General features: G+C 40.1%; 1 protein-coding gene across 12 annotated transcripts in view; it reads left to right on the top strand.

Moving 5' to 3' along the window:
* RGS7 (regulator of G protein signaling 7) overlaps positions 1-12,890 on the top strand; it is a 525,872-nt gene that overhangs the window by 189,032 nt on the left and 323,950 nt on the right. For 2 of the 12 annotated variants that reach the window (XM_086342665.1, XM_086342664.1), the window contains exon 3: positions 9,597-9,688. The exons of the other annotated variants lie outside the window; for them this stretch is intronic. The gene's annotated coding sequence lies outside the window, so the exon portion shown is untranslated. The remainder of the gene's footprint in view (positions 1-9,596; positions 9,689-12,890) is intronic. 12 annotated transcript variants of the gene reach the window in all.

Here is a 12,890-nt window from a genome sequence, read left to right as displayed (position 1 = left end):
TGGTGGGAATGCAAACTAGTACAGCCACTATGGAGAACAGTGTGGAGATTCCTTAAAAAACTGGAAATAGAACTGCCTTATGATCCAGCAATCCCACTGCTGGGCATACACACTGAGGAAACCAGAAGGGAAAGAGACATGTGTACCCCAATGTTCATCGCAGCACTGTTTATAATAGCCAGGACATGGAAGCAACCTAGATGTCCATCAGCAGATGAATGGATAAGAAAGCAGTGGTACATATACACAATGGAGTATTACTCAGCCATTAAAAAGAATACATTTGAATCAGTTCTAATGAGGTGGATGAAACTGGAGCCTATTATACAGAGTGAAGTAAGCCAGAAGGAAAAACATAAATACAGTATACTAACGCATATATATGGAATTTAGAAAGATGGTAACAATAACCTGGTGTACGAGACAGCAAAAGAGACGCTGATGTATAGAACAGTCTTATGGACTCTGTGGGAGAGGGAGAGGGTGGGAAGATTTGGGAGAATGACATTGAAACATGTAAAATATCATGTAAGAAACGAGTTGCCAGTCCAGGTTCGATGCGCGATACTGGATGCTTGGGGCTGGTGCACTGGGACGACCCAGAGGGATGGTGTGGGGAGGGAGGAGGGAGGAGGGTTCAGGATGGGGAACACATGTACGCCTGTGGCAGATTCATTTTGATATTTGGCAAAACTAATACAATTATGTAAAGTTTAAAAAAAAAAAAAAAAAGATGTATGTTGTGGGAGTGGGTCTGTTAAAAGTATATAAGGCCTTGATAAGACTATGGGGGGGGGCACTCTCCACCCCCCTTCTGATGTCTGTGTCAGAAGCTTTCTCTGTTCTTTTGTCTGTAATAAAATTTCTGCCACACATGCTGAAGAAGAAGAATCTCTAAGAATCTTAGCCAATGTATGTAAAGAAAACCATACATAGGTGCATCTACTGAAGTCCTGAGATTAAAATAAAATCTTAAGTTCAACCAGAGGAAAAAAGAAACATTACATCTTGGATAAACATGATGAGAGTTTAAAAATTTTTAAAGACATGTCATTGGAAATAGTTGAGGCCAGACAAAATGGAATGATATCTTTCAAGTATTGGGGGAAAAAATTGTTGATCTAGAAATCTGTACTAAACAACATCATATCTAAAAAAAATAGAAGCACAATAAAGACATGTGTGTGTGCTCAGTCACTAAGTTGTGTCTAACTCTTTGTGACCCCATGGACTGTTGCCTGCCAGGCCCCTCTGTCCATGGGATTTCCCAGGCAAGAATACTGCAGTGGGTTGCCAATTCCTTCTCCAGGGGATCTTCCCAACCCAGAAATTAAACTGTGTCTCCTGCATTGGCAGGTGGATTCTTTACCACTGAGTCACCTGGGAAGCCCACAATAAAGACATTTTCAGATAAATAACAACTGAATTTGTGGCTGATATGTCTGCAATTCTAGATATGGTAAAACAGAGTATTCAGGCTAAAGTATTCAGTATTCAGGAAACTTAGAAATACAGGGGAAAAAAAGCAAAGGACATTTTTTGATATGCAGATAAATATAATTAATGTTTTAGTTTCTAAAATTATTTGAAGTCAACTGAATGTCTATACCTAAACTAATGACAGTGTATTTATGGGGTTAATAACATGGGTTTTCTCCTTGGAATAAAAGCTATGACCAACCTAGACAGCATATTAAAAAGCAGAGACATTACTTTGGCGACAAAGGTCTGTTTAGTCAAAGCTATGGGTTTTCCAGTAGTCATGTATGGGTGTGAATTGGACCATAAAGAAAGCTGAGCGCCAAAGAATTGGTGCTTTTGAACTGTGGTGTTGGAGAAGATTCTTGAGAGTCCCTTGGACTGCAAGAAGACCCAACCAGTCAATCCTAAAGGAACTCGTCCTGAATATTCATTGGAAAGACTGATGTTGAAGCTGAAACTCCAATACTTTGGCCACCTGATATGAAGAACTGACTCCTTGGAAAAGACCCTGATGCTGGGAAAGATTGAAGGCAGGAGGAGAAGGGGATGACAGAGGATGAGATGGTTGGATGGTATCACTGACTCAATGGACATGAGTTTGAGCAAGCTCTGGGAGTTGGCGATGGACATGGAAGCCTGGCATGCTGCAGTCCATGGGGTTGCAAATAGTCGGACATGACTGAGCGACTGAACTGACTGCCTGACTGAACATGGGTGAGTGTACTTTGCCTGCATACATGTTTAGTCACTTAGCTGTGTCCAACTCTTTGCGACTCTATGTACTTTAAACAATAGCAAAAGAATTGCAAAGTCTGTAATAGAATTATACTTACATTATGTATAAGTGGTTTAATATTAATATTGTTAGCTTATTATAGTAATTTATTAATATTATTAATATTCAAGGTAAACTGTGGTAAGAGTTCATGTCCTAATCTTTATGGTGGCAATTAAAAGACTGCTATAAAGAGGAGTACCGAAAAATTCAGTAATGATGTTGAGTGTGACTCTGAGGAGGGAGGTGGGTGTTGACTAATGTTTTTGTTTGCTTGTTTGTTTTTCCAGTAATGTTTATACAGAATTCAAGGGGTTTTTCTTCTTTCCATTCCTATGGCTAAGTTTCACTTCCTGTCATATATGGTCCAGTTTCACATGAGTTATGACAACCTAAGATAGATAACTTGATTTGCATTCAGGATTCATTCTGATTTGTATGAGATGGGCACAAAGTAATAATTGGAGCAGAGATATTTCAGTGCTTTGCCACCTCAAGTGAGATTTATGATTGGTAATGAAAGCCCATATCTGATACCCAAGGACATGCTTGTAAACAAGACATTACCTAGCAATAAGTCCTTATCCTTCAGGAGCAGTTTAATAGATAAATAATGCATTCCAAATGCTTTCCAAGTCAGCAGCATCAAAGCACAGTCCACAGTATGTGGCTGGAGGTTATTCTCAGGTGTATTTCACCAGGAAGCTGAAAATAATTGAGGGTAAATAGAAAAAGGGAAAAAAAAAACACACACTTGGATTAATATAAGGTTTGACCCATTTTCTCAGTAACTGATACCAGGAACTTTGGGGAAATGTGAGAGAGTTCCCAAATAAATGGAGCTCAGACCAAGGAGCAATAGAAGGATGTGTTGATTCTGGAAGCAATATTTATAACCTGGGATACAAAGCTGTTCCTACAAGATCTCTTTATTTTCCTGGGCAAGTCATTCATTAGACAGAATGCAGAGTGTACCGCTGATGAGCTGGGGACCTTGGAAAAGTCACCAAAATTCTGGAGGCCTCAGTGTCTTCAACTGAAATGAGAAGGTGGGACTGACTGATATCCAAGGTCCCTAGGGTTCTGATTCAGTGCTGCAGTCCAGTACAACTGAGGGCCTTTCCTGCTCAGACAACCAGGAACTTCCTCCTCAAAGCCCACCTCTTTCTCTTTCTCCCCCAGATTCAGCTTGTATCGTCACTGGCAGGACTGGCTACATAATTTGTGAGGTCTAGTGCAAAATGAAAATGCAAGGCCCCTTGTTCAGATACTAATTAGATTTCAGGTTGGAGAGAGCAGAGCATGTCTTAGAAGCACAGGGCCTTCTAAACATGTTGCCCTGTATGACTGCTCAGGCTACATGTCTGTGAAGCCATCTCTGCTTACTGTGCTCTGAAGATGAAAGCTTAGCAGTGACACACATTATCCCAAAAGACAAATATGCAAGTATTACATTTTGATGTTAGAGTATCTATAAACTATAAACTGTCTCCTCATAGTATAAATCTGATAGGGTTAATTATAATTTTTATTGACTGAATTAATTTAATTACTGGTAATGATATTGATTTTCTAATAGATTTTATTTTTTAGAGCAATTTTAGATAGTGAAATAGAATGGAAGGTATGTGTGTGTGTGAGTGTGACTCACCCACCTCACCACACACACATAGCCTCCTTTTTTTTTTTTTTATCAATATCACTCACCAGAGTGCTACATTTGTCACAAATTGTTGAGCCTACAGTGACATATCATTGTTACCCAAAGTCCATCGTGTACATTAGGGCTCACCCTTAGTCTTGTATATTTTATGGGATTAGGAAAATTTTAAATGACTTGTACTCATCATTACAGTATCATATACAGTAGTTTCACTGACCTGAAAATCCTTCATTCATGGTTCACATATTTGTCCTTCCCTTCCCCTTAACCCCTGGCTACTACTGATCTTTCTACTCTCTCATAGTTTTGCCTTTTCCAGAAGGTCATATAGTTGAATCATACAGTATGTAACTTTTCAGACTGGCTTTTTTTACTTAGTAATATGCATTTAATTTCCTCCAGGTTTTTTTGTGATTTGATAGTTCATTTCTTTTTAGTGCTGAATAATACTCGGTTGTCTGAATGTACCACAGTTTATCCATTCACCTACTGAAGGGCATCTTGGTTGCTTCCAAGCTTTGACAGATATGAATAAAGCTGCTGTAGACATTGGAGAAGACAATGGCAAACCACTCCAGTACTCTTGCCTGGAAAATCCCATGGATAGAGGAGCCTGGTAGGCTGTAGTCCACGGGGTCGCTAAGAGTTGGACAGGACTGAGCGACTTCCCTTTCACTTTTCACTTTACTGCATTGGAGAAGGAAATGGCAACCCACTCCAGTGTTCTTGCCTGGAGAATCCCTGGGATGGGGGAGCCTGGTGGGCTGCCATCTATGGGGTCGCACAGAGTCGAACATGACTGAAGCGACTTAGCAGCAGCAGCAGCAGCTGTAGGCATTAGTGTATAGGTTTTGTGTATATGTAGTTTTAAATTCTTTTGTACAGTTGCTGGCTTGTGTAACAATGTAGTCAAACACTCAGTCGTGTCTGACTCTTTGCAACCCCAGGAGTATAGTCGGCCAGCCTCCTCTGTCCATGGGATTCTCCCAGCAAGGATACTGGAACAGGTTGTCATTTCCTACTCCAGGGGGTCTTCCCGACCCAAAGATTGAACCGAAATCTCCTGCTTCTCCTGCATTGGCAGGAGGATTCTTTACCACTAGTGCCACCTGGGAAGCCCGGCTTGTGTAGTAAGAGTATGTTTAATTTTGTAAGAAACTGCCAAACTGTCTTTGAAAATGGCTGTACCATTTTTCATTCTCACCAGCAATGGGTGAGAGTGCCTACTGTTCCACGTCCTCTCCAACATTAAGAGTTGTCAGTTTTCTGAACTTCGGTCATTTAAAAAGGGGCGAAGTGATAATTCATTGTTTTAATTTCTATTTCCCTGGTTACATATCATATGGAACATATGGACCATCTTTTCAAATGCTCATTTGCCATTTGCCTATATTCTTTGATGAGGTATTTGTTCAGCTCTTTGACCATTTTTACAATCAAGTTGTTTTCTTACTGTTGAGTTTTAAGAGTTGTTTGTATATTTTGGATGACAGTCCTTTATAAGATTTTTTTCCGCAAAAATATTTTCTCCCAATCTTGTCTTCTAATTCTCTTGACTCGTTTCTTGCAGAGCAGTAAATTTTAATGATGTCTAGCTTTTTCATTCTCTTGTTCATGGATTGTGCCTTTGGTCTTGTATCTAAAAAATATCATTTTCAGACTGAAAGTTGTCTAGATTTTTCTCCTATTTTATCTTCTAGGAGTTTTATGGTGATACTGGTTTTCTGCTTGTATGACTTGTCACCTTACACTGAATGCTTTTCACCTAACATCATTATATTGGGTTCTTAGAAGCCTGTGAAAAACGCAGTTGTTTTCCAGATTAAGCAACTGAGGCCATGAGACAGAACAATGATTCTGAGCCATTTCTTTTTAGTCTTGGTCCAGTTTTCTTTCTTTGAGACCATGATACCCAACTATATTACCTCCGTGAACTAAAACTTGGTGAAATACAGAGACACTTTTCATTTAGGAAGTTCAAACTGCTCTAGGTGTGGTTACTTATAAAAGATTGTTTTGGTTGTTTTGTATAAATAAAACTGATACAGCTGTGTGGTGTTGTGTGGTCAGTGGCTAGTCGTGTCTTACTCTTTGAGACTCCATGGACTGTAATGTGCCAGGCTCCTCTGTCCATGTGATTTCCCAGGTGAGAATACTGGAGTGGGTAGCCAGCCCCTTCTCCAGGGGGTCTTCCCAACCCAGAAATCCAACCCATGTCTCTTGCGTCTCCTGCATTGGCAGGCAGATTCTTTATCACTAGTGCCACCTTGGAAGCCCCCAAAACTGGTATAGCAGATGCTATTAAAAAAAACAAAAAACAAAAAACACCTTTATGACTACCAGCCATATGCAAGAATAGCCTTGGCTGCAAAGTCTTTTGTGATTTTTTTTTCTTTTGTTGCGTACAGAGGAGACTTACCTCTGCTCTGAATGCCTTGGTCCCCATGCTTTGCATTTCTTGCCACTGAGCTAGAGTAATGGGGTCTTTACTTACGAAGGTTAAGGGTTTCTAAACTTTACAATAAAGTTGCTGTTTTAAGAATGAAATGCATTGTTTAAAGATAATATTGAAACTGTTATCTACTTGATACTATACTATGCCTATCTTTCATTTTAGGGTGGGGTTGGGATAGTTAGAAGAGGATAGCCTGACGAATTAATGAGTTTAGTTCCATCACTAACTAACTCTAACACTTTGGACAAGTTACTTAATCTTCCTGTGCCACTAAAATATTGGAAAATATTGTACCAACAAAAAAGGGTTGTGCTGACTAAAAGAAATAGAAACCACATAGTTAGCTCCCTAAAATTCAGATAACAGCAGTTTATTATTTTAGAAGGAAATAAAGTGAACAGTTGTTAGAACAATGTTCTATGAGTGATTTTGTTAGCGACTTGATGACACACTCCAGGAACTAGCATGAACATTATGCAAAATGGGAATATAGTGAGATGGCAAAAATGGAATGAAAATGACAAAAACATAATTTAGGAGAAAATTTTAATAGTAAACAAACAAACAAAAAAAACAGCAAGCACACAGAAAACAAACAGCTCAATCAAAGCAAAAAATATCTGAACTAAGCTTCAGAAAAGTAAAATTACCCAAATCAGATTATGCAGGAAAATAAAAGATGCAACCTTTAATTCAATTAATTTATTTATCCAGAACATGCATTATTCTGAAAGGCAATTTAAAACTAATGTAAAATGGATTTAGGGACTGTTGAAAACAATTAAGGTCAAGGTAATGTGTGCCTAAGTTCAAATTCTTATGGTTATAAGTTTGCTTTATGTCAGTATACTCTTGAAATAACTATTTGTAGCATATTTCAAATTAGTAGATGGGAATTCTCTTAAAATAGTTACTTTGTTCAGGGGAAAGTAAGCTATAAGCTTATGAGTAAGTCATGATCCCTGCCTATGGGTAGTCAGGCATATAAAAGTCAATAAATGTTTATTGAATTTAACTGAAACACACAGAGGTGTAAGTGGAGGCCTTCTCAGAGGACTTTTGGTTTGGTAACCATAATATACTGTTAGCCTTGGATTTAATTATGCTGATGTGTTACCAAAACAGTGCCTTTAATTTATTGATAGACTCACAGCATAATGATCCTTGGCAATCACTTGGTTCTATGTCATCTTGTGTCTACAGCTTGTTAATCCTCCACAAGGTTTGATTCCCACTAGAAATCTTTTTATTGACTATTATTAAGTCTCTTCTTATTGTCCTTCACATCTAAACCTTGTTCTTTGTAATTTGAGAAACAAAGTAAACACTCTGTGGAATGTGCCTGCTATTATTTCTATGACCACTCCTTGCAGAAGTGCAGACACCAGGTGGACAGCCCAAGGCTTGAGGACCCCTGCAAGCTGTTATGTTCTTCTCTTTCTGTTAAATAACAGAAAGGTCTAAATTTACCAATCTAGTGGTTGCATAGCCTCTCTTAAAGAGAGTTAAAGAGAGACTCAATTTTTCCTACAACAGAATACTTTCAGTGCAGGCTGATGTGGGGAAACTAGAGAAGCATTATTAATTCTCTTGTTCTGGGCATTATTCTTTAACAACGCTTGGTGGTGGTGGTTTAGTTGCTAAGTTGTGTCTGGCTCTTAGATCACATTAATATTTTTGACAATTTCAATATTGATGCATTTTAAGTTATTTTGTACTTCAGTTTCTTCACTTATAGAATGGGAATGCCAGTAATTTATTACGCTTCAAGGGTTTTGTACAGAGTGAATGAATTAATGATTTTGAAATATTAGACACTTTAAATGACTAGAGCAGTGCTCAGTACATGTTAAACCCTTGATATTTGTTAGCTGCTATTATTTTATGATTTTATTATTATTCTTATTGCTGTGCTTAGTTGCTCAGTTGTGTCCAACTCTTTGCAACCCCATGGACTGTAGCCCACCAGGCTCCTCTGTCCATGGGATTCTCCAGGCAAGAATACTGGACTGAGTAGCCTATCTCTTCTCCAGAGTATCTTCTGAACCTAGGGATTGAACCCAGGTCTTCCACATTGCAGGTGGATTCTTTACCGTGTGCTCCTTATTAATGATCAGTTAAGATTCCTAAGTCTTAATCGTACTGATGTTCAATAACTTTCTTCCTATCCATTCTGGGGTTTTGTTTTATCTTTAAGGGAAAGGTTTGGATTTACTAAATAGAATCTCATTAAAGATCCGTTATGCCACATTATCTGAATCAAGATACTCTTACCCAATTCATGCTGTATTCTTCTGGACTGTGCATTATTTCGCATGTGATAAGTGTGTCATCTGTGTGCCCCAGGCTGTTAAGTCTCTGTTAAAGGTGTCAAGTTGGACAGTGACCTGCAGCAGACCACTAGAGACATTGCTCCAGGTTGACACTGATTTAGTAATCAGTTTTCTTTGGAGAGAGATGCTCAACCAGCAAAAAGTTGACCAGACTTTATTACCATTCCACCTGTACTCCATGTGCAGTAGATCCTGCATCCAGAGACTTGGTGTTGATAGAGGCCTCTGCCTTCATAGGAGCTCCACTTCTGCCTGAGTGCTCCGAGATTTTCAACTGTGGTGCTGTGATCTCTTTGGCAAGTTCTTTCACTGCCTGATAGTGCCATTAAAACAATGAAGCTCCTCTTACCTCACCTGAATATCTCTCTGTTAATTATATTTTCAAATCTCTCAGGGTTTCTTCCCTATGTTCTAGACCACCTCGGCACATTGGAAAGAACAAAACCATTGCTTGAACACAGAATTTCTGTAGTATTTTGAGCATGTTTGGGATATTGTTTCTGATTCTGGTGTGGCACTGGCTTGGGACATACAGTTGGAATAGGGAAACTATAGTATCCTATTTACCTGGAATGTTCCTCTTTGTCATGGAAAAGGAAATTGTATGGGGATATGGCTAACTGGGAAGGGCTAAGGGTTGAAATTAGACCAGTTCATTGGGATGCTCATTGTCACTGTCTTTCTTCCATCTTCAAAAAGAGAATACTGGTGTGGTTCTGGAAATGCCTCCTGATCTGTGGACATCACTGAGCGTGTCACAGTAGTCTCATTCCAGTGATCATTGGTTGACTCAGACATGAACGTGAGATGTAGAGTGTGAGGCAAAGGCCAAGTGAGAAGAATTGTGTCCTAAACAAATACTAAGAATTACTACTATTTTTATTTTAGAGAGGAAAACAGAATGCAGTGATGTCCAGAGAAGGCAACGGCACCCCACTCCAGTACTCTTGCCTGGAAAATCCCATGGACGGAGGAGCCTGGTAGGCTGCGGTCCATGAGGTCGCTAAGAGTCGGACACGACTGAGCGACTTCGCTTTCACTTTTCACTTTCATGCATTGGAGAAGGAAATGGCAACCCACTCCAGTGTTCTTGGCTGGAGAATCCCAGGGATGGGGGAGCCTGGTGGGCTGCTGTCCATGGGGTCGCACAGAGTCGGACACGACTGAAGCGACTTAGCAGCAGCAGCAGCAGCAGCAATGATGTCAGAGTTTCTACTCAAAACCCCACAATACATAAAGAAGAAAGAATCAGTCTACTCTTTAATCTTGAGCACTGAGCCATTATTTTCTTTTCCTAGGGCAGCAGTTCAGTGAACCTTCCATTTGAGGAGTTTTATGGACAATTAACTGCTTCTGTTGATTGATTTAGGGGACTGAGATATAAAAATTTTGCAAAACATTTTTACTTGAACACTTCACTTGATTTTTTGGTGAGTTTGGTTACTGAACCCTTTTGAAAATGCCCATTGTAAAGCTCTTTGCCAGTACCTCTTATTTTATTACCAGCAATTATTGCAGGCTGAAATTTTCTTCTTGTTCATTTTCTTGTTTGTTCTCTGTCCAGCTCAGTGTGGGCTGCATGAAGACAATGGTATTTTCTGTCTCATATTTCAGTGTTTGGAATATGTAGTCGCTTTATAAATATTCACTGAATGAACAATCAGATTTGTAGCTATCTCTATGATATCAGTATGTAAACACATTTTTAAGTGCTTTCTCTATTCCTGGCATAGTGGTAAGCAAAATATCTCATATTTGATTCTTACTTTTTAAAGGATAAAAGCAGAGAAGGAAGGAAGGTAGGTAGGAGGAGAGAGAGAAGGAGGGGGAGGAACAGATGGAAGGAAGGGAATGAGGGAATAAAGGAGGGGAAGGGAAGGAAAAAGAAAAAAGGAAAGAAGGAGGGAAGAAAGGAACAAATATCACAGTTCTGGAGGCTGGGGAATGTGCAAGATCAAGATGCCAGCCAACTTGTTTCCTGGTCTTGCAAACAGTTCTCTTCCTGGTTTGCAAATAGCTGCCTTCACCCTCTGTTCTCACCTTGTCTTTCCTTAAAGTGTGCATGTGGCGATCTCTGTCTCTCTCACTCTTCCTTTTCTTATAAGTACACTAATCCCATAATAGGGGCCTCATCCTTTTGACCTTTGTTGTCATTGTTCAGTCACTTAGTCTTGTCTGACTCTTTGTGACCCTATGGACTGCAGCAACCCAGGCCTCCCTGTCCTTCACTATCTCCTGGAGTTTGCTCAAACTCATGTCCATTGAGTTCAACCATCTCATCCTCGTTCACCGTCTTCTCCTCCTGTCCTCAATCTTTCCCAGCATCAGGATCTTTTCTATTCAGCCAGCTCTTCGCATTAGGTGGCTAAAGTATTGGAGCTTCAGCATCAGTCCCTTCCATGAATATTCAGAGTTGCTTTCCTTTAGGATTGATTGGTTAGATCTCCTTGTTGTCCAAGAGACTCTCAATAGTCTTCTCCAGCACCACAGTTTGAAGGGATCAATTTCTTGGTGCTCAGCTTTCTTTATGGTCCAACTCTTACATCTATACATGACTACTGGAAGAACCACAGCTTTGACTATACAGACCTTTGTTGGCAAAGTGATACCTCTGCTTTTTAGTACGCTGTCAATTTTGTCATAGATTTTCTTCCAAGGAGCAAGTGTCTTTTAATTTCGTGTCTGTAGTCACTGTCTGCAGTGATTTTGGAGTCCAAGAAAATAAAATCTGTCACTGTTTCCTCTTTTTTCCCATCTATTTTGACCTTCAGTTCAGTCACTCAGTCGTGTCCGACTCTTTGCGACCCCATGAATTGCAGCACGCCAGGCCTCCCTGTCCATCACCAACTCCCGGAGTTCACTCAAACTCACGTCCATCGAGTTGGTGATGCCATCCAGCCATCTCATCCTCTGTCGTCCCCTTCTCCTCCTGCCCCCAATCCCTCCCAGCATCAGAGTCTTTTCCAATGAGTCAACTCTTCGCATGAGGTGGCCAAAGTACTGGAGTTTCAGCTTTAGCATCATTCCTTCCAAAGAAATCCCAGGGCTGATCTCCTTCAGAATGGACTGGTTGGATCTCCTTGCAGTCCAAGGGACTCTCAAGAGTCTTCTCCAAACACCAATACAGTATACTAACGCATATATATGGAATTTATAAAGATGGTAACAATAACCCTGTGTACGAGACAGCAAAAGAGACACTGATGTATAGATCAGTCTTATGGACTCTGTGGGAGAGGGAGAGGGTGGGGAGATCTGGGAGAATAGCATTGAAACATGTATAATATCATGTATGAAACGAGTCGCCAGTCCAGGTTCAATGCACGATACTGGATGCTTGGCGCTGGTGCACTGGGACGACCCAGAGGGAGGGTATGGGGAGGGACGAGGGAGGAGGGTTCAGGATGGGGAACACAGGTATACCTGTGGTGGATTCATTTCGATATTTGGCAAAACTAATACAATATCGTAAAGTTTAAAAATAAAAAAAATTTAAAAAAAAGCATCAATTCTTCGGTGCTCAGCTTTCTTCACAGTCCAACTCTCACATCCATACATGACCACTGGAAAAACCATAGCCTTGACTAGATGGACCTTTGTTGGCAAAGTAATGTCTCTGCTTTTGAATATGCTATCTAGGTTGGTCATAACTTTCCTTCCAAGGAGTGTCTTTTAATTTCATGGCTGCAGTCACCATTTGCAGTGATTTTGGAGCCCCCAAAAATAAAGTCTGACACTGTTTCCACTGTTTCCCCATCTATTTCCCATGAAGTGATGGGACCAGATGTCATGATCTTCGTTTTCTGAATGTTGAGCTTTAAGCCAACTTTTTCACTCTCCACTTTCACTTTCATCAAGAGGCTTTTTAGTTCCTCTTCTGCTTTAAGGGTGGTGTCATCTGCATATCTGAGGTTATTGATATTTCTCCCGGCAATCTTGATTCCAGCTTGTGCTTCTTCCAGCCCAGCGTTTCTCATGATGTACTCTGCATAGAAGTTATTAAGCAGGGTGACCATATACAGCCTTGACATACTCCTTTTCCTATTTGGAACCAATCTGCTGTTCCACGTCCAGTTCTAACTATTGCTTCCTGACCTGCATACACCTTAATTACCTCTCAAAAGTTTATTTCTAAGTACTATCGTATTGGGGGTTATAACTTCAGTACAAATTCCACCCCCA

This window comes from Bos grunniens, chromosome 16 (genome assembly GCF_055505025.1).
Source record: "Bos grunniens cultivar Pamir isolate PY7600 chromosome 16, Bosgru_T2T1.0, whole genome shotgun sequence".
NCBI lineage: Eukaryota > Metazoa > Chordata > Mammalia > Artiodactyla > Bovidae > Bos > Bos grunniens.
Note: the sequence above shows the minus strand (reverse complement) of the source record. Positions and strands in the feature narration are given on the sequence as shown.